The sequence below is a fragment of the Lycium barbarum genome, chromosome 3, assembly GCF_019175385.1.
Source record: "Lycium barbarum isolate Lr01 chromosome 3, ASM1917538v2, whole genome shotgun sequence".
Taxonomy (NCBI): domain Eukaryota; kingdom Viridiplantae; phylum Streptophyta; class Magnoliopsida; order Solanales; family Solanaceae; genus Lycium; species Lycium barbarum.
Genome location: NC_083339.1, coordinates 114,062,291 through 114,084,056, shown reverse-complemented (window position 1 = coordinate 114,084,056; position 21,766 = coordinate 114,062,291). Strand labels below are relative to the sequence as shown.

General features: G+C 37.3%; 1 long non-coding RNA gene across 1 annotated transcript; it reads left to right on the top strand.

Annotated features, from left to right (window-relative positions):
- The first annotated feature begins 19,935 nt into the window (after positions 1 to 19,935).
- LOC132634027 (uncharacterized) lies at positions 19,936 to 21,154 on the top strand. The gene is made up of 2 exons (XR_009580004.1): positions 19,936 to 20,177; positions 20,879 to 21,154. It is a non-coding gene; the product is annotated as an uncharacterized LOC132634027 (long non-coding RNA).
- The last annotated feature ends 612 nt before the right edge of the window (positions 21,155 to 21,766 follow it).

Genomic DNA, 21,766 nt, shown 5'->3' with positions numbered 1-21,766 from the left:
GTGAAGATATTGCAGTAGAAGTGTGTAATTATTTTATGGGCTTCCTCTTATGACATTATAAGCGTGTTGGAGGGAACGTCATGCTTTGTGGTAACCAATGTGCAAGCCATATCTGCTTCTCATTTCTTCAATGACAAATTTGGGTGTTATCTTTTGAAGTGTATGGCGTACTAGGTCTGTAATGTATTCCGCTATGACTTTTGAAGTTGCATTCCTCATGTCAGAGGTGATGAAATTTATTGAATAACTATGTCTCTTTTCAAAGTTAACTACTTTGAAAAGTTCTGATTCTCTGAACCTTGAACTGTGGAAACGCCAAATGCAGGTTGGGTCAACACATCTGATGTAATACCGTTGCGTGCATGACTTTTCTACCTTGTACTGTTGATGATGAGTAATTGCAATGTTATTCATACACTTTTTCACGGTATCTTTGTCTTTGAATAAAATGTCAACTTCTATTTGATCAATCGATGCACTAGGTGTCAAAATTTGTGTATCATTTTGTATCATCTTCCTCTTTAGTGTATTTCTTTTGTTGCACTTCTATGTTTGTGTCTCTTCAACTGTCATGCTCAGAGTAAGTGATACAACATTCATTGAAGTTGGATGCAGAGAAAGGTCAATGTTTACAACTTGTTCAATGTTTGGCGGTTGCCATTGTAGCTGCTCAGGTGTCTGGTTAGGAGTTACTATCTCGCTCTGCTCATGTGGAATCCCAAGGTTATGTCCAATAAGGTTGTGTTGTTCGTCATCCAATCCAACTTCAGACATGTCTTCTTCATAAGAAATGCAGAGTTGTCTGTCAATTTCCTCTATGGTTTGTCCTTCTATCATTAGGATAGAGTCATTATGGTGTTCTTGTAATGGGTTGTTCTCCGCATCAGTTGAATTGAACTCTAATATGAAACGGGAATTTCTGAAGTTGTCATTGTTGTTGAGCAGGTACAAGCAAGTGTGAAGATCAATGTCGTTTGTTACACGCATCCCTTTGGATGTTTTCTCACTGGCGTCAAACCATATGTTGGCCTCTTTTTGCTGAGTATCTTGTGTATGCCCCGCAAATATTTGTTGAGTGAATTGTTGAAAATTTACACCATCGTTGACAAGTATTAGCTTGGTTTCATGATTAACATAATTGTAGGCAGTGTCCCATTTGCCGTTGAAGGCTATGTAGATACATCTTGGTGTCATTTTTTGTTAAACTTCCTGCATAAAGAGAGATTCACTTGAGAAAAAACCAAAATGAAATGTATTTAAGTTGTTATTTTTGAAAATTTAAGTTCTGCCCTTCTCAGCAGACTTTGTATGTAAAGTCATGAAGTATGCCTGAAACGGCATACTCTACCATTTTGTAAACAGAAGTTCTGCCCCTACCAGCATTCTTCTAAAACGGAGTAACTGTTTCTGCAACAGTTATTCCAATGAAATTGCAACAGTTATTTTCATGAAACTGAAAAACCTCCTCTGTCTTTATTCAATTTAAATCAAATCCATGCAACAGTTATTTCAATTTAAAATGGACTAATTTATACTTCTATATAAACCAACACAACTTTTGGAAGAAGGGAAAAAAATACTTTACTTCTGAAAACCAGATATAATCATATACAAAATGAACCAAAATCAACATATTATACATGTTAATGGTGGCCACGGGCAAGCACATGAACATGCCCATCTTCATAACCAAATCCATCCTAATATTGCAAATTTGCAAATTACTCAAGAAATTGCTAATATCAAAAGAGACATATATTTTCTGAGGGCTCTTTACGGTGCTCTAAGTAGAGAAAATGATGATCTACGAAGAGAATTACGATTTGTAAGGCAGAGGTTATTCCAGCACACTGGTCAAATTGACGATGGGGCAATTTGGAATGGGTACACGTGAAATTAGAACTGATGATGGTAGTTTGGTACTTATGAAGTTAGGATTTTATGTTTTGTGGACATATATATTTAAATGTATGTTAATGAAGTCTAAGTTTCTTTAGGTTTGTAGAATTTCACTTTAATGGCTTCTAAATCGAAGTATTGCCTTCTCCGGCATACTTGTTCAGAAGTTTGTTCAGAACTTTGCCTATAACGGCATACTCTACTCCTTTGTAAATTGTACTTTTGCCTCCTCCGACATAAGTACTTTTTGTTTTGCTTATCATAATGTGGTAACTGTTTTTGGTTTAAAAAAAAAATGAAAACCTCCTCTACCTTCATCCAATTTAAATCAAATGTCTGCAACAGTTATTCCAATTAGAGGATTGACGCAACTGGACTAATTTATACTTCTATATAAATCAGAACTTTTGCCTTCTCCGGCATACTTGTTATGAAATTGGTTCAGAACTTTGCCGGTAACGGCATACTACTCTTTTGTAAATTGAACTTTTGCCTCCTCTGGCATAAGCACTTTTTGTTTTGCTGATGATAATGCAGTAATTGTTTTTGGTTAAAAAAAAAATGAAAACCTCCTCTAACTTCATCCAATTTAAATCAAAAGCCTGCAACAGTTATTCCAATTAGAGGATTGACGCAACTGGACTAATTTATACTTCTATATAAACCAAAACTTTTGCCTTCTCCAGCATACTTGTTATGAAATTGGTTCAGAACTTTGCTGGTAACGGCATACTCTACTCTTTTGTAAATTGAACTTTTGCCTCCTCCGGCATAAGTACTTTTTGTTTTGCTTATCATAATGCAGTAACTGTTTTTTGTTAAAAAAAAAAAAATGAAAAACCTCCTGTATTTTCATGCAATATAAATCAAATTCATGCAACAGTTATTCCAATTTAAAATGGACTGATTTATACTTCTATATAAACCAGAAGTTTTGCCCTCTATGGCATACTTGTTATGAAACTTGTTCAGAAATTTTTCCGATAACGGCATACTCTATTCTTTTGTAAATTGAACTTTTGCCTCCTCCGGCATAAATACTTTTTGTATTGGTTATGATAATGGACTTTGCCTCTAACGACAAAATGTACTCCTAAATAAATTGAACTTTTGCCTCATTCAGCATACTTGTTCAAAATTTGTACACAGTTTGCCTTAATTCAAGTTTAAATCGATAAGCATTGCCTGATTTAAACTGAATTTACTATAATTACAATTTCAAGTAAATAAGCATTGTATACTAATTTAAGTAAGGTATAAAGTAATTAAAATCAGAACAAAGCAATAAATCCAATCAATTCTATTTTGCTGATTAATTTTATCAATTCTATTTTGCTGATTAATTTTATCATGCGCAATATTCAATCTGAGCTGTATATCAACTGTTTCTTAATAATCAGGTCGTAGAAAATGATTTTTTTTCAAATATTAACAATCTAAACTCAATAAAATCGTTAAATTGAGTTAAATTAAAATTTGTACTTTTTACTAATGTTATAGCAGCAAAATCAATTGAGAAATCTGACTTGAAACAACGATTTGAATAATGTGAAAAATTGGGAACGAAGTTTGGGTTAACGATATGAAAGAAAGGAAGGATTTGAATAAGGATAGATTTGAATAACGATATTTTTTTTATATGTAACGGTTAGGGATAATAATGTCTTTGTACTATGTTGCTTTTGCTCGGAAGGGCAATAATTAAAGACCACCATTTTGAAGGGTAAAATCTAAAGACTAGCCCAAAAGAGGGGCATTCGCGCCAATTGCATGCATGAAAGAAAGCAGATAAAGATTAGTAAAGTGGAAGGAATTAAATGCAAACAGGAATATCACCAATTCTCTGTTGACGCAATTTTTGACTAATAAACACCGAAGCTATGATTGCCAATTTTTACATGTTTAATTCTACCTTAACAGTCCACATATTTTTAGAGAAAAATTGAAGCTTCTACTAATAAAGGGAAAGAAAAGGCTTCAATGATCTCATGACTCCACCAATATATATTCCTTAGCACAACACAGTAATACTATGAAGATGGTAAGATCCTTCAAAATGGGAAATAATTAACAACCAAACTAAACACTTAATTTCGCAGCTCTTCAAACTTACAACTTACTGTAAAAGAAACAAAGGATGGAAAAGCCTAGACTAGTCACTTGCTTAATTATCTAGAAGTTGGTCCTCTTAAAGTCATGAACCGGTAACACACAGTATCGAATTTAAGCAGCCATTACAAACAGATTCATGACCTATGTTCCAGGACATATTTAACTGTGCTAAATGATATTTAATACTCTAAAGGATGCATTTATCATTAGTAAAGACTTGGCATGTTGCCTGCACAACCTACATTTAATTACTGTTTCATATAGACAGCCAACGAAAGCACCACATAAGAACAAAGGTAAAGCCAAACATCCTTAAGATTCCTACCAGGGAAAATTTGTTATGAAACAGGGAATATCCTCACTGTTAAAAACCAACTAATGAAAGAACCTACCCCTGAACCTTTTATCTGGTTATTTCAAAAGAAAATATTGGCCACTGCCACTTTAGAGTTTCAAACTGGTTTCTTTGAAAAATCTGCTTAGCCAATAATCAACTTCAGATAAACAAGTAATTCTATTAAATCTGTTAGGGGAAGGGAAGAGTTTCATAATGAAGCTTGAGCAAAACTCTACTATGACAAATAGTTGGAACTAGACAACTTAGCTTATCAATTAAACTCTAGATTCAGTCGTAAAAAAAAAAAAAAAAAAAAACATGCAGGCAAAGGTCAAAGAAAGCATCAAGCTAAAGCAGATTTACTTCATGATTTGAAAGTGAATACTTCTTAAGAACTTTACTTAAATAGATTCTAAACATAACACATAACACACAATGGACTAGAGGGACAGGCTTCTCATGTATTTGGCCTGAGTTTATAACTGATTTCTTTATTCTTGAGTCAAACAAGGTGTAGCTATATCTAATGAAAAACTTCATGCTAATCTCATCAAATTTGATCATGAGTTAACCACACATTGAACAAACCAGAACTAGACAAGACTATGACTCAAAGTTCTAAACGGAGAATTTGAACACACAACCTCAAGATCAATTTGATGATAAAAAAAGGTTCAGGTTTTATAACTGGAAAGCAAGGATTTCCTCTGGGCTAATTAAATAGTTTTAAAGCAGTACCTTAACAAAGAGCCCCTATAGCAGATGAAGCAGGTACAGACAAATGCTTAGTTATCCAAAACTTTAACACATAAGAATTTGACTTATCAGAAACTCAATCCCCAGAGTTAGCACTTGGTTATATAGAGAAAAGTACTTTTGATCTCATTCTTCCAGGAGCTTTAGATCCAATAGGTGGCTGAATATTTCACTACTCAAGCAAATACGGGCTAACACAGCAGAGCAGAGAAACATTTAAGGTCTATAAAACTGTTATTGACTTGGAACTTAGTTGCAAACTACAAATCAGTTTGTACATGACACCAAGTCCATATTATACTTCAAACTATTAGTGACCTCTTCAAAGGTTATTAAGGCATAACTAGGCTTAGGTTTAGCATACCAACTTCAAGTAGGAGCAGATTTTATTCACCAACAAGAGCTAAATGAATTCTAGGTGGGGGAGCAAGTAGAGGCAAAACTAAACTCAAACAGATCTCCATTTATTTCTACTACTTAACTTATGTACTTGAATTTAAAACTATGCGAAAGCTCATCACATTCCATAAACAATGACAAGGAATGGGGTAAAGGATCTGTTTTCGGTATTTAGGGGGGGTAAAGGGAGCATATGAATGATCAAGTGTTCATCGCATAACTGATAACACATATGACCATTTCCTCTACTCTATATTCTTAATTAGTTCTAACAGTTAGTTAACCAACATTAATCACTAAAAACCAACAGCATAACATCTAAATTATCACATTTTCAAAGCTATTGCCATAAACCATGACGAAGCGAGGCGAAAAGGACACTGAGAATCTTCCTAAAGTGTTTGATGCCAGCTAATGTTAACATTGGGGAGATGAAGGCAGCGTAGGGGAGAAACTTTGGTTTAGGGCTAAGGCTCGTTTGGTTGCTTTTTTTTTTTTTTTTTTTTCTGGAAAATGGGATGGGGATTTTGAGTATTAAACTTGGGGGGCTGGAGCGTTTTGGTGCTATCGGGCTGGGTTGTATTTTGGTTTGGGCCGAAATTGTTCTGGAGACATTTTACATTTTTTGCGCGGATTGCCCTTCTTTTGGGGTGGTCTTTAAATTTTGCCCTTCAAATTTGTGGTTTTTAAATTTTGCCCCTCATATTTGTGGTCTTTAAGTTTTGTCTTTTGCTTAGAAAGGTGGGCGAATACATGAAGTTCTGGGTTCGAACCCCCGCTCAGGCATAAAATAAAAAAATAATTTCGCCAGGCAGGATTGGGGGAGTGTATGCCGGATCCAGCATACAATCTTTAAGGAAAAGCTAAAGTTATGCCGGATCCGGCATAACTAAAAGTCTGCCCCATAAGGCAGAATTTTTCCTAAGACATAGTTTAGTTATGCCTTATGGGGCAGAATTTTAGTTAAGGCATAACAAAATTATGCCCCATAAGGCAAGAACTTTTCTTAAGGCATAGACTTTGCCTTATAAGGCAAAGTTTAAGTTATGCATTAAGGAAACGTTCCGCCTTATGGTCATACTTTTAGTTATGTCTTTGGGGCACACTTTTTAGTTAAGACATAACTAAAAGTTTACCTTGAAAAGTAAAATATATATATGCTTCAAGGAAAAGTCTACCGGAGGGGGCAGATTTTTAGTTAAACACAACTAAAAGTCTGCCCCCTCCGGCAGACTTCTAGTTAAACACAACTAAAAGTCTGCCCCCTCCAGCAGACTTCTAGTTAAACACAACTAAAAGTCTGCCGGAGGGGGCATAGCAAAATTTAAACTTTGTCTTATAAGGCAAACTTTTAGTTATGCCTTAAGGAAAACTTACGTCTTATGGGGCATACTTTTAGTTATGTTTTATGGGCACACTTTTAGTTAAGGCATTACTAAAAGTTTACCTTGAAAAGTTAAAAAAAAATACGTATATATGCTTCAAGGCAAAGTCTGCCCCCTCCGGCAGACTTTTAGTTAAACATGACTAAAAGTCTGCCGGAGGGGACATAGCGAAATTTAAACTCTGCTTTGCAAAATTTTTTAAAAATTTTGACTGAGCGAAGGTTCGAACCCGGAACCTATGGGTTTTAGCCGAAGGGCAAAATTTAAAGACCACCAATATGAGGGGCAAAATTTAAATACCACCCCAAAAAAAGGGCAATTCTGGGAATTTCCCGACATTTTTTTGCGCGGATTGCCCTTCTTTTGGGGTGGTCTTTAAATTTTTCCCTTCAAATTTGTGGTCTTTAAATTTTACCCCTCATATTTGTGGTCTTTAAGTTTTGCCCTTTGCTTGGAAAGGTGGGCGAATATATAAAGTTCTAGGTTCGAACCCCCGCTCAGGCATAAAATAAAAAAAAAAAATCGCAAGGCAGGACTGGGGGAGTGTATGCCGGATCCAACATACAATCTTTAAGGAAAAACTAAAGTTATGCCGGATCCGGCATAACTAAAAGTCTGCCCCATAAGGCAGAATTTTTCCTAAGACATAGTTTAGTTATGCCTTATGGGGCAGAATTTTAGTTAAGGCATAACAAAATTACGCCCCATAAGGCAAGAACTTTTCTTAAGGCATAGACTTTGCCTTATAAGGCAAAGTTTAAGTTATGCATTAAGGAAAAGTTACGCCTTATGGTCATACTTTTAGTTATGTCTTTGGGGCACACTTTTTAGTTAAGGCATAACTAAAAGTTTACCTTGAAAAGTAAAAAAAAAATATATATATATATATATATATATATATATATATATATATATATATATATATATATATATATATATATATATATATATATGTATATATATATGCTTCAAGGCAAAGTTTGCCGGAGGGGGCAGACTTTTAGTTACACAACTAAAAGTCTGCCCCCTCCGGCAGACTTTTAGTTAAACACAACTAAAAGTCTGCCCCCTCCGGCAGACTTCTAGTTAAACACAACTAAAAGTCTGCCGAAGGGGGCATAGCAAAATTTAAACTTTGCCTTATAAGACAAACTTTTAGTTATGCCTTAAGGAAAACTTACGCCTTATGGGGCATACTTTTAGTTATGTTTTATGGGGCACACTTTTAGTTAAGGCATTACTAAAAGTTTACCTTGAAAAGTTAAAAAAAAAAAATACATATATATGCTTCAAGGCAAAGTCTGCCCCCTCCGGCAGACTTTTAGTTAAACATGACTAAAAGTCTGCCGGAGGGGGCATAGTGAAATTTAAACTCTGCTTTGCAAATTTTTTTAAAATTTTTAATTGAGCGGGGGTTCGAACCCGGAAACTATGGGTTTTAGCCGAAGGGCAAAATTTAAAGACCACAAATATGCGAATTGCCCTTCTGAAGAAGGCACAACAAAAGGGCTGATTTTGGAGTGTGAAAGTGGTTAGAAATATGCTTAAAATGTAGCCCTTTTTTATTGCAATTATAGCCATTTCTTATAAAGGATGCCTCTTTCGTTTGAAACTAAACTCAAGCAAATCTTTAAAATTAGACCGAATGAAATAAGATTGATGAGATGAATTAACCATTCAATTAATTAACTTTAACAAAGTAAAATACCTATTTTGCGAAAAAATAATCTAATTACACTAATTACGTTGCAAATGACTTTAATTTGACAAATATAAATAAGTACTAAATTCGATGCTTATTTTGACCATAATTAACACTTATAATTATATGTAAAATGCATACAACATATTTTAGGATATTTTGCCAAATGAAATGACAAAATAACTCTAAAACTAGTTTAGAAAGTATTTTTTGATTTTTTGAATAGTTATTTCACTCTGTTTAAAATTCAAGAAGCTTAACTAGTTAAGTATAAAATGTGGAGGGCCAAAATTAGGTGTCAACACCTCAAACTCTCAAGTGAGATTGCTTTGTTGATAGACTGTGCAAAGGTTGGAGCCACATCTCAGAAGCACGACTAAATAATTGTCTGAGTCCCATAGCAATTTCAGCATGTGCCGAATTCAGTATCCAAGCGATTACTTTTGCATTATTCAATTTCCAGAGAGCCAACTCATTTGGATTTGTTAGCGGACGAGTAGAACCATCTAACAACTCAAAAAGGCGCTTACCTTGAACAAATATTCCAAAGTGGAATTCCCATAGAGCAAAATTGGAACCATCAAATTTTGTGGAGAGCGAATCGTGTGAGGATGATTTTGAATCCATGGAGCGACAAAATACAATAGAGAGGGAAAAAGTGGTATAAGGTACCTGTGTAGAGAAAACTTAGAACACAAAAGGAATACAAGAAGATAGAAAGTACCTGTGTAGAGGAATATAGAGCACGAGAAAAAAATTAAACGGTGGCTCTATATACCATGATAAAGAAACGAGGGATTTTCATAATTGCTTTTCTGCCTCTCTTTAATAATACAATAGGAATATTTATAATTATAACTATATAAATGTAGGGTTAAAGTTTTATTCTAAGAAGAAAAATATATTATAATAACTACACAACCAATAATTAAATCTTATTTTAGGAAAGAGTATATTTTGTGATAACTATAAATTAGAGCATTGCCTAACGGTGTCAGGCGTCACTTCTTAATTGTAGCAGCTGCACCCCTTTGTGATAAAAGTCAAAAACCATTATGGCTATTTGGGTCTAAATAATGAATAATCATTTGCTAGATAGTCTTTTATAACTTCATGAATTACAGTGTCATTTTCTATTTCACCACTGACCCACTAACAAAAAGCCAAGAATGACTCTACCCAATGGTAATTCATTTTCTTCCTTTTTACTTTTTAGCTTGATTTTCATTTCAGTTCTCTTCCTTCTTTTTTTACTAAATCTAATTATCAAAGTTACTAATTACATAAAATTATGTACATTAAATATGATCAGAGCTCAATATTTGTCATCAGACGGTTATATAAGTCGCATGTTATTTCTATTAGTGTCAAGTTTTAATAATAACAATTTTAATTGTGTAGGTATGAAAATCATACTAAGTACAAGAAGCAAGGACATTAAGGAAGTTGACTACATGTGTGGACCACGGAATGAAGAGCCTCAACCCTGCGTGAAGAACCTAAACACTATAAAAGGCGGTTTCACAGAACAAGAAGAAATATACCGTAGTCTCATTCTCTCAAGCTCTCTACTTTACTTTTAATAAACATTGTATTTCTGAGTGATCTATAGTGTAAACAAAAAAAGAAAGGAGAGACATAGTATAGTGTGTGAGGCATTGTATCAAAAAGATTACAAGTGCTTTTGAGTGTAGACATAAGAGCTTCATTCAAATCACCCTTGTACGAAACACTTTACAAAGAGCTGCAGAGAACACCCTTGCAACCCAAGGGAACTGGACTAGGATTCACATTGAATCTGAACCAGTATAAAAATATTTGGTGTCATTTATTTACTGCATTTCACTTTAGCAATCATTGGGTTAATAGTCGACTACCAGTATCACTTAGTCGACTAATAAATCGAAAAATTTACAATTCACCCCCCCCCCCCCCCCCCCCTTTTGCACTTTCAATTGGTATCAGAGCAAGGTCTCATATTTTACTGCTTAATCGCAAGTGAGAAAAAATCAAATGGCTGGATATCATATTCCTGGAGCAATCTTGCAAGATGGACACTCTACAACAAGACCACCATATTTCAATGGTGAACACTACTGTCACTGGAAGGAAAGATTTAAGATCTTTGTGCAGTCAACAGACTATCAGGCATGGATTGTGATCAAGAAAGGGCCTAAATCTATTCCAAATGCAAACATAACAATGATTGATTTGGAATCACATGATGTTACTAAAGAGCAACAAGAAACACTAACAATAAATGCTACAGCAATAGCCTTGCTTTACTGTGCAGTTAGTGGAGAAGAATATACTAAAATATCCAACTGTGACACTGCCAAAGAAATATGGGATAAGCATGAAGTCACATATGAAGGAACATCAAAAGTGAGGGAAACCAAAATTGATGCTCTAAGGCATGATTATGAAGCCTTTATAATGAAGGATGATGAAAACATTAAATCAATGTTCACCAAATTTAGCAAAAATCATTGGAGAACTCAAACCCCTTTGAGTAACTTACACCAATACTCAACAGGTTAGAAAGCTTGTTAGAAGTCTACCAAAAACTTGGGAAACCAAAGAAATTGTCCTGCAAGATGGAAATCTGGATAAATTTACTTATGATGAATTAAGAGAAATCTGATAGCTTTTGAAAAGAATCGCATTCAAAGATATCATAAGGATGAAAAGAAAAAGGTAGTTGCATTCAAGGCTCAAGTTGAAGAATCTGATGATGACTTTAAAGAAGAAGAAGTTGCCATGATTTCTAGACATGTGGTAGAAGACATGAGAAGATTAAGAAATAATAGAAAGGGAAGTTCAAATTTTAGAAAAGGTAAGACTTCTACTGGTCAGCAAAAACAAATTATGGAAAATGTTATAAATGTGGAAAATATGGCCATGTCGCATCTGAATGTCCAGAGACAAAAAGAAAGCCAACTAGAAGCTATCAAAAGCAATGAGCCTTCAGTAGTTAGAGTGAAGATGAAATATCAAATGAAGAACCTGAAGAAGTGGAAGATGTGTGCTTCATGGCTCTTGAAGAAAGTAATAAGGTAAGTTCCTATTCTTGTTCTAAATATGAAGAAACTCAAGATTTATTGGATCAAATAGGGCTGGGCATAAAATACCAAAAACCGAATTACCGAACAGAACCGGCTATTTTGGTATTTCGGTATTCGGTAATTCGATTTTCGGTTCGGTATTCTGTACTGAAAAATAAAATTTAGTATTTCGGGTTCGGTATTCGGTATTTACAATTATACCGTTCAGTAATTCGGTAAATACCGAATACCGAAATTAAGTCCAGTAGTCCAGCCCAAATCCGAAATAAAGGCCCATTGTAAAAACATTTCAAGTCCAGTAGTCCAGCCCAAATCCAGAAATCCAATAGCCTAAAGGAGTAAAAGTCCCAATACTAACACTGTAAATCCCTAACACTTCACCTCCATCGATCAGTTCACTACTTCACTTCACCTTTAGTGCTTCACAGTAAATCCCTAACACTGTATGCCCATCGGCCACATCACCCATCAGTTCTACTTCACACAAAATCTCCCCAAGTCTGGTAATCACTAATCACGGTATCACCTCAGCTCCAACTGCGAAGTACGAAGTCTCTGTTCTCACATTAGGTTTTTCTCATTCCTTCCTCAAGGAGAAAACAATGGTGAGATTCACTAATTTAAGCTTCTTTAATAGCTTCCGTATTGTATTTTTTGGTTTTGTTTTACACTTCCAATGCTTCGTTGTTGTTGTTGTTTTGGGGAGAGAAATATATGAATGGATAGTATCCATATGTAATAACCCATATTTTTTTTTTTAGGCTTAGTTGGTAATTTAAATAAAAGAAGGAAATATATATATATATATATATATATATATATATATATATATATATATATATAGAGAGAGAGAGAGAGAGAGAGAGAGGGAAGAATTAAGTGGTACAAAATAAAAGAAAAAGAGGATTAAAGGGTCCTTTAAAAAAAAAAAGAGAAAAAGAGATGTGGGCCAAGCCCACAAAAAGAAAAAAAAGAAAAAAAAGAGAAAAAGGAATAAAAGTCTGATGCATCAGACGTGAAAACAGAAAACAGAAACGATAGAAGCAGAAACAAGAAAAAAAAACGCAGTAGAAGGAAGGGAAGAAAAAGAGGGGAGAAAAATAAGGATTTTCAACCCAAATCATCAAGGTAATGCCTCTGATCTTCTATCTAAGTTTATTACATAATTATGGGTGAATCTTTATGTTGAAAACATGGGGATATTTTGAGGAATTGAGAAAGTTTAGTTCTAGGGTTCTTCAACTAAAATCCTTGATTTGAAAGGGCAAATAACGTCGGATTTTAGACTTCTATATATCGTTGGAATTCTCTCGTTAAGGCCTTTCCGAAAACATAAGTCTTGTCGGATTTTGAACACATTGACCAGAGGGCGTTTTCGTCCTTTAAAATTTGACTTTAACCGTTTAAGCCTCTAAAAATATAGAAGTGATTTACCCTAAGGGTTTTGACCATTCTAAATCCGTTTTTGTGTAGTTTGAGGAAATCCGGAGACCCGAGAACGCAGTTTTGATTTTTTTTTGGGAAGTGTGCTTGAATTGTGAATTTGAGGTAAGTGAGACTTTAAGCTTTGGGTACTTGCTTTTCAAAATCCGTTTTAAAAATATGTTTTGTCTGCCTGGTCCATGTGTTGGGGCAAGCGTGTGCTTGGCAGAATCGGTGGTTCTTAAGGCCAGCCGCATATACTTTATTTTCAAAAACTTTAAAACTCTATTTATACGTTGTTTCGTAATGTGATACGGCTGTGAGCCATGATATTGGGACATTGTGTATGCTTCTCTTAGCATTGTGTATGCTTCTTGATTATATTGAGGCATTGTGTATGCTTCCCTAAGCATTGTGTATGCTTCTTGATGATATTGGGGCATTGTGTATGCTTCCCTTAGCATTGTGTATGCTTCTTGATGATATTGGGGCATTGTGTATGCTTCCCTTAGCATTGTGTATGCTTCCTGACATATTTGGTACATTGTGTATGTTGTCGTAGATTTATAGTGTTGACTAATTCTTTAACTGCCACTTATGACGGTTCGTAGTGTAAATGGTGTGGAGATATATAATATATTCGATAAGCAGTGGTTTGGACCTTGGTTGCTATTATATAATGATATATTCATGTGCATAATATTTTTGTGCTTGTTGTGTGTTTGTATTTTCTAACACTTGTTCCAGGGGTATTTGAAGTGGCGGGTCGAGGATCTTACTGGGTTATATTTATGTATAACTCACTCCTTACCTGCATGTCCATGCAGATACTGTCATTGAGAACGAGGCTGGTAATTGAAGACTTCGTGAGTGGATTCTGTTGCTGAGGTGAGCCACCGCATTGTTCGTGGAGGCAGCCATTTCAGCTTTATCTGGTTTATTTCTAGTTATTTCTTTTATTTTGGGTTTACATGCCCGACACTCAAACTCATGTAACTCTGTTAGATGCTCCATGGTCTTAGCGTGGGATGTGGGCTAGAGATTCTTTTTATCTTAGCGTTGGTTGATTTTCATAAATCGATTATGGATTTGGTTGGCGACTATTTCGCATTTTTATCATTAATAACGTTGTTGGACCTTCACTTATTTTCTTTTAGTGTTTTTGTAAATGATTAAGAGTATGATATATGGTTCGCCTGGCGGGTGGTGTTTGCTGGGTGCCAGTCACGTCTAGGGGGTATTTTGGGACGTGACAAAGTTGGTATCAGAGATTAGGCTTTAAGTCCCGGGTCCATGGAGCAGTGTTTAGTAGAGTCTTGTTCATGGGTATATAGGCGCCCATACTTATGACCTTGAGGCTACTGGACATCTAGGAAGTTTTCTCTTCTTTCATTCCGTGTTCGTGCGTGAGTTGAATCAAGGTTAACCTTGTAATATTTATTTCGCAGATGGCTAAGAAATGCGCATCTTCATCTGCAAAACGTGGTGCTGGACAGAGTGCTACCCGCGGTGGTAGCCAAGCTAGTGCTCATCAGACTAGAGCTCAGACTAGGACTCAGGCCACTCCTCAGCCTGAAGTTTCGAATAGGGGTCAGCCCCGAGTTGCGTCAGAGCAAGTGCAGGAACAAGTGGTTCAGAACAATCCACCGGCACCAGCTGCCGCCCCTACTATTGCTATGCCCGCAGAGGTGGTGACCAGATTATTGAATGTGTTGGAGGCATTGGCGCCTAATCATGGTGGAATTCCAGGTCCTCAGGCCACTTCACAAGCACAAGCTCAAGTTCAATTGAATGTTGCAGCTAATCAGACACCTCAGTTGACCCCTCAACAGGTTGTCCAGTCTGCAGGGCAATCTAAGGAGTTTAAGAATTTCATGGATCTTAAGCCACCAGAGTTTGATGCTTCACCTACTTCTATTGAACCTCAGAAGTTCATTGATCGTTGTGAAAAGATATTGACTACGTTGGGGCTGAAGGAGACTCGTGGTGTGGAATTTGCCACTTTCTTATTCTCAAGGTCTGCAGAGTCTTGGTGGATTTCGATTCAGAGAGGTAGACAAGTAGGGTTACCACCTATTACTTGGTCAGAATTTTTAGCACTGTTTAAGGACAGGTTTATTCCATTAAGCAAGCAAGATGACATGAGACGTCAGTTCAATAATCTGCGGCAGGGAACTATGACCGTTACAGAATATGAGGCCAAGTTTACAGATTTATCCAGGTATGTACCTTATTTGGTAGAGGATCCGAGAGAGAAGGTGAGACGATTTGTGGATGGACTTGAGCATCGCTATCGTGGTCCTGTGGTACGTGATGTGCGATATGGTACCTATTCAGATGTAGTTGACACTGCTCTCCGTTACGAGTCTTATCTAGAGATGGACAAAGTTGAGCGTGAAAGCAAAAAAGCAACGTAACACAGGTGGGTTTAGTGGTGTTCCATCTGGGGGCAAGAGTGGTTTTTATCGTGGGCAGTCCAGATCTACTCAGTCAGAATCAGTGGTGCAGTCTTCTGGTGGTTATTCCACTAGACAGGGCCAGCAGCAGATGCAGCGGAAGGGTAATAGCTCATATCAGTCAGGTTATCATCCGAGGTGTTCTAACTGTGGTAGAAATCACAGTGGTCGTTGCTTTGGGGCAGATGGGGCTTGTTTTACTTGTGGTGAAAGGGGGCATATTGCTAAATACTGTCCTAAAGGAAATTTTGGTGCTAGTCGAGCTACTACACAGCCGCAGGGAACTACTACAGCTACACAGGGTCAGATTCAGTCAGCTAGGACCGCTCCACAGGGTGCTCGTGGACAGGGTCGACAGGGTGCACAGGTTGCTCAGGGAGGGGGTGGACCGCCGAGATTCTTTGCTATGACCAGACAGGATGTCGAGGCATCTAATGCAGTAGTCACGGGTATTATTACTATTGGGTCTCATGGTGCATATGCTCTTATTGATCCTGGTTCTACGTATTCGTATGTATCTCCTTCTTTTGCTATATTCTTAGAACGGGGAGTTGAGTCTATTAATGTGTCGTATGTGGTAGAAACCCCAGTGGGGGGAAGTATATTAGTGGATAGAGTTTATAGAGATTGTGTGATATCTGTTCAGGGAAGGGACACCGTAGTTGATCTATGTGTGTTACCGATGTCCGCTTTCGATGTGATTATGGGCATGGATTGGTTAGCATCATGTTATGCATTGGTTGATTGCTATGCTAAGCTTATACGTTTTAATTTTCCGGGAGAAACTTTAGTGTGGAAAGGCATGACTCCTGTGACTCAAGGAAAAATAATATCTTATGTAAAGGCACGGCGAATGATTAATCATGGGTGTTTGGGTTTTATTGCTACCGTTCATGAAACTCGAGCGGAGAATGTTACTATTGATAGTGTTCCTGTTGTTCGCGAATTTGCGGATGTTTTTCCTGAAGATTTACCCGGCCTACCCCCGATGAGAGAAATCGAGTTCAGCATTGATTTAGTTCCAGGGACTCAACCTATCTCTATTCCTCCATACCGTATGGCTCCCGCCGAGTTGAGAGAACTGAAGGTTCAACTCCAAGAGCTACTTGATAAGGGGTTCATTAGGCCTAGTGTATCGCCTTGGGGTGCACCTGTGTTATTTGTGAAGAAGAAGGATGGCACGACGAGAATGTGCATTGACTACAGGCAACTGAACAAGGCGACTATCAAGAATAAGTATCCATTGCCTCGTATTGATGATTTGTTTGATCAACTGCAGGGTGCTACTCATTTTTCCAAAATCGACTTGAGATCAGGTTATCATCAGCTGAGAATCAAGACTGAGGACATCTCAAAGACAGCTTTTCGGACAAGATATGGGCACTTCGAATTTTTGGTGATGTCATTCGGGCTGACTAATGCCCCCGCAGCATTTATGGACCTCATGAACAGGGTAATCAAGCCATACTTAGACCATTTTGTGATTGTGTTCATTGATGATATTTTGGTCTACTCTCGAAGTGAGGTTGAGCATGGACAACACTTGAGAGTTGTGCTACAGACACTTAGGGAACGAAAGCTTTATGCCAAGTTCTCAAAATATGAGTTCTGGTTGAGCACAGTTTCATTTTTAGGACACGTGGTGTCCCGAGATGGGATTCAAGTTGATCCAAAGAAAATTGAAGCAGTTCGAGATTGGCCTCAACCCACTACTCCCACAGAGATACGCAGCTTCATGGGACTAGCTGGATATTACAGAAGGTTTGTGGAGGGTTTCTCGAAGATAGCTGCTCCATTGACACGTTTAACTCAGAAAGGTGTGGTATTCCAGTGGTCAGATGAATGTTCAGAAAGCTTTCAGAAATTAAAGACTGCGTTGACTACGGCTCCGATTTTGACCTTACCTACTGATGAGGGTGGTTTCACCATTTATTGTGATGCATCTCGAGTCGGGTTGGGTTGTGTCTTGATGCAGAATGGTAAAGTGGTAGCTTATGTGTCTCGACAGCTAAAGAAACATGAGAAGAATTATCCAACTCATGACTTAGAATTGGCCGCAGTTGTATTTGCACTCAAGATCTGGCATCACTATCTTTATGGTGAGCCGTGTGAAATCTATACTGATCACAAGAGTTTGCAATACATATTCAAGCAAAAAGATGTGAATTTGAGACAGCGACGGTGGTTAGAGTTACTTAAATATTATGATCTTACTATTTTGTATCATCCTGGTAAGGCGAATGTGGTGGCAGACGCCTTGAGTAGAAAGTCTATGGGCAGCTTGGCCCGATTTACTGCTAAAGAACGACCTATGGCTAAGGATATTCAGGCATTAGCCAACCGCAGGGTTCGGATTGATCATACAGTACAAGGCAGGTTACTTGCAGTTATGGTGGCACAATCGTCCTTAGTGGGGCAGGTCAAAGCTTGCCAATATGAAGATCCCATCCTTGCTAGATTGCGAGATCGAGTGCAAAATGGGGGCATTAAGTCATTCTCTATTGATGACGAAGGCGTGTTACGTTGTCATGGTAGACTGTGTATTCCTATGGTAGGTAATGTGAAGCAACTAATTCTTGAAGAGGCTCATAGCTCGCGGTACTCCATCCACCCAGGTGCTACGAAGATGTACCAAGACTTGCGTGGATTATATTGGTGGAAAGGTATGAAGGCTGACATTTTGAAGCATGTGACAAGTTGCTTAAATTGTCAGCAGGTCAAATATGAACATCAAAAACCCAGCGGAGTAATGCAAAACTTGATTATCCCAGAGTGGAAGTGGGAAAGGATTACGATGGATTTTGTAGTTGGTTTGCCGAATACTTTCAAGAAACATGACTCAGTCTGAGTGATTGTGGATAGACTCACCAAATCCGCTCATTTTATACCAGTTCGGGTTACTCATACCGCAGAGCAGTTAGCAAATATTTACCTCCGTGAGATAGTGCGACTTCATGGTGTGCCTATTTCTATAATATCTGATCGAGGTGCACAATTTACTGCTGAGTTTTGGAAGTCTTTTCAGAAGTCGTTGGGTTCACAGGTCGAGTTGAGTACAGCTTTTCATCCACAAACTGATGGACAGTCTGAGCGAGTTATTCAGATTTTAGAGGACATGCTTAGAGCTTGCGCGATTGATTTTGGTGGTCAGTGGGATGATCAGTTGCCTTTGGCAGAGTTTGCTTATAATAACAGCTACCAATCGAGTATACAGATGGCACCGTTTGAGGCTCTATATGGTCGCAGGTGTCGTTCACCAATTGGATGGTTCGAACCGGGCGAAGCACAACTATTAGGTCCAGATCTGGTTCAACAAGCCTTGGAAAAAGTTGCATTGATACAAGAACGGCTTCGGACAGCACAAAGCAGACAAAAGTCCTATGCAGATAAGAAAGTACGTGATACGGAGTTCATGAAGGGGGGAAAAGTCTTTTTAAAAGTATCCCCTATGAAAGAAGCTATGAGATTCGATCGGAAAGGCAATCTAAGTCCTAGGTACATTGGTCCTTATAAGATTTTGGATCGAATTGGGTTGGTGGCATATAGACTTGCTTTACTTCCGAGATTGTCTACTGTTCATCCTGTATTTCACGTGTCTATGCTAAGACGATATGTCGGTGATGATAGCCATAAGATTCAACCAGAGGATGTGGAGCTCGATGAAAATTTGACTTATGAAGAGGGTCTGATATCTATTCTTGATAGGCAAGTGCGACAATTGAGGTCGAAGAAGGTAGCTTCAGTCAAAGTGTTGTAGCGTAATCATCCAACCGAGGAGGCTACTTGGGAGTCTGAGACGGATATGCGAGATAAATATCATCATTTATTTGACGCGACATGTATGATCTAGATCCGTTCGAGGACGAACGTCATTTTAAGTGGTGGAGAATGTAATAACCCATATTTTTTTTTTAGGCTTAGTTGGTAATTTAAATAAAAGAAGGAAATAAAAAAATATATATATATAGATGAATTAAGTGGTACAAAATAAAAGAAAAGGTGGATTAAAGGGTCCTTTAAAAAAAAGGGAAAAAGAGATGTGGGCCAAGCCCACAAAAAGAAGAAAAAGAAAATAAAGGGAAAAAAGAATAAAAGACTGATGCATCAGACGTGAAAACAGAAAACAGAAATGATAGAAGCAGAAACAAGAAGAAAAAAACGCAGTAGAAGGAAGGGAAGAAAAATAGGGGAGAAAAATAAGGATTTTCAACCCAAATCATCAAGGTGATGCCTCTGATCTTCTATCTAAGTTTATTACATAATTATGGGTGAATCTTTATGTTGAAAACATGGGGATATTTTGAGGAATTGAGAAAGTTTAGTTCTAGGGTTCTTCAACTAAAATCCTTGATTTGAAAGGGCAAATAACGTCGGATTTTAGACTTCTATATATCGTTGGAATTCTCTCGTTAAGGCCTTTCCGAAAACATAAGTCTTGTCGGATTTTGAACACATTGACCAGAGGGCGTTTTCGTCCTTTAAAATTTGACTTTAACCGTTTAAGCCTCTAAAAATATAGAAGTGGTTTACCCTAAGGGTTTTGACCATTCTAAATCCGTTTTTGTGTAGTTTGAGGCAATCCGGAGACCCGAGAACGCAGTTTTGATTTTTTTTTGGGAAGTGTGCTTGAATTGTGAATTTGAGGTAAGTGAGACTTTAAGCTTTGGGTACTTGCTTTTCAAAATCCGTTTTAAAAATATGTTTTGTCTGCCTGGTCCATGTGTTGGGGCAAACGTGTGCTTGGCAGAATCGGTGATTCTTAAGGCCAGCCGCATATACTTTATTTTCAAATACTCTAAAACTCTATTTATAAGTTATTTCGTAATGTGATACGGCTGTGAGCCATGATATTGGGACATTGTGTATGCTTCCCTTAGCATTGTGTATGCTTCTTGATTATATTGAGGCATTGTGTATGCTTCCCTAAGCATTGTGTATGCTTCTTGATGATATTGGGGCATTGTGTATGCTTTCCTTAGTATTGTGTATGCTTCTTGATGATATTGGGGCATTGTGTATGCTTCCCTTAGCATTGTGTATGCTTCCTGACATATTTGGCACATTGTGTATGTTGCCGTGGATTCATAGTGTTGACTAATTCTTTAACTGCCACTTATGACGGTTCGTAGTGTAAATGGTGTGGAGATATATAATATATTCGATAAGCAGTGGTTTGGACCTTGGTTGCTATTATATAATGATATATTCACGTGCATAATATTTTTGTGCTTGTTGTGTGTTTGTATTTTCTAACACTTGTTCCAGGGGTATTTGAAGTGGCGGGTCGAGGATCTTACTGGGTTATATTTATGTATAACTCACTCCTTACCTGCATGTCCATGCAGATACTGTCGTTGAGAACGAGGCTGGTAATTGAAGACTTCGTGAGTGGATTCTGTTGCTGAGGTGAGCCACCGCATTGTTCCTGGAGGCAGCCATTTCAGCTTTATCTGGTTTATTTCTAGTTATTTCTTTTATTTTGGGTTTACATGCCCGACACTCAAACTCATGTAACTCTGTTAGATGCTCCATGGTCTTAGCGTGGGATGTGGGCTAGAGATTCTTTTTATCTTAGCGTTGGTTGATTTTCATAAATCGATTATGGATTTGGTTGGCGACTATTTCACATTTTTATCATTAATAACGTTGTTGGACCTGCACTTATTTTCTTTTAGTGCTTTTGTAAATGATTAAGAGTATGATATATGGTTCGCCTGGCGGGTGGTGTTTGCTGGGTGCCAGTCACGTCTAGGGGGTATTTTAGGACGTGACACAATAGCAGTAGTATTTGGGAGAGAAAGAAAGATATTTGTTAAATTTGTCTCTTTCGTTTCTGGGAAATTAAATGGGTTGAAGATTTTCTCTTTTTTTTGTCTTTTTTCCTTTTTGGGTGTGATCAGTTGGAATTCAAATTTACTCATTTAGATGTTTAACATGGAAGTAAGCTCTAATTGTATGTGTATTAGATGATTCATAATAATTTTGAATTGATTTAACTTGGGGGTTCGTCCATGTATGTTGTATTCACTAGTTTGGATTAAGGATTCATCCTGTTGGCCTACTTTACATCTTGTCTCGTATTTTCCAGGAGTCTTTTTTAGTTTATTTAGAGATTTATATGTCAACAAATTATGGAATAGTGGAACAAAACATGCCCAAATATTACATAATGGATAAAGATGATTCATATCGTTGATCCGAACTAGTTTAGGAGTGAGGCTTAGTAGTCGTTG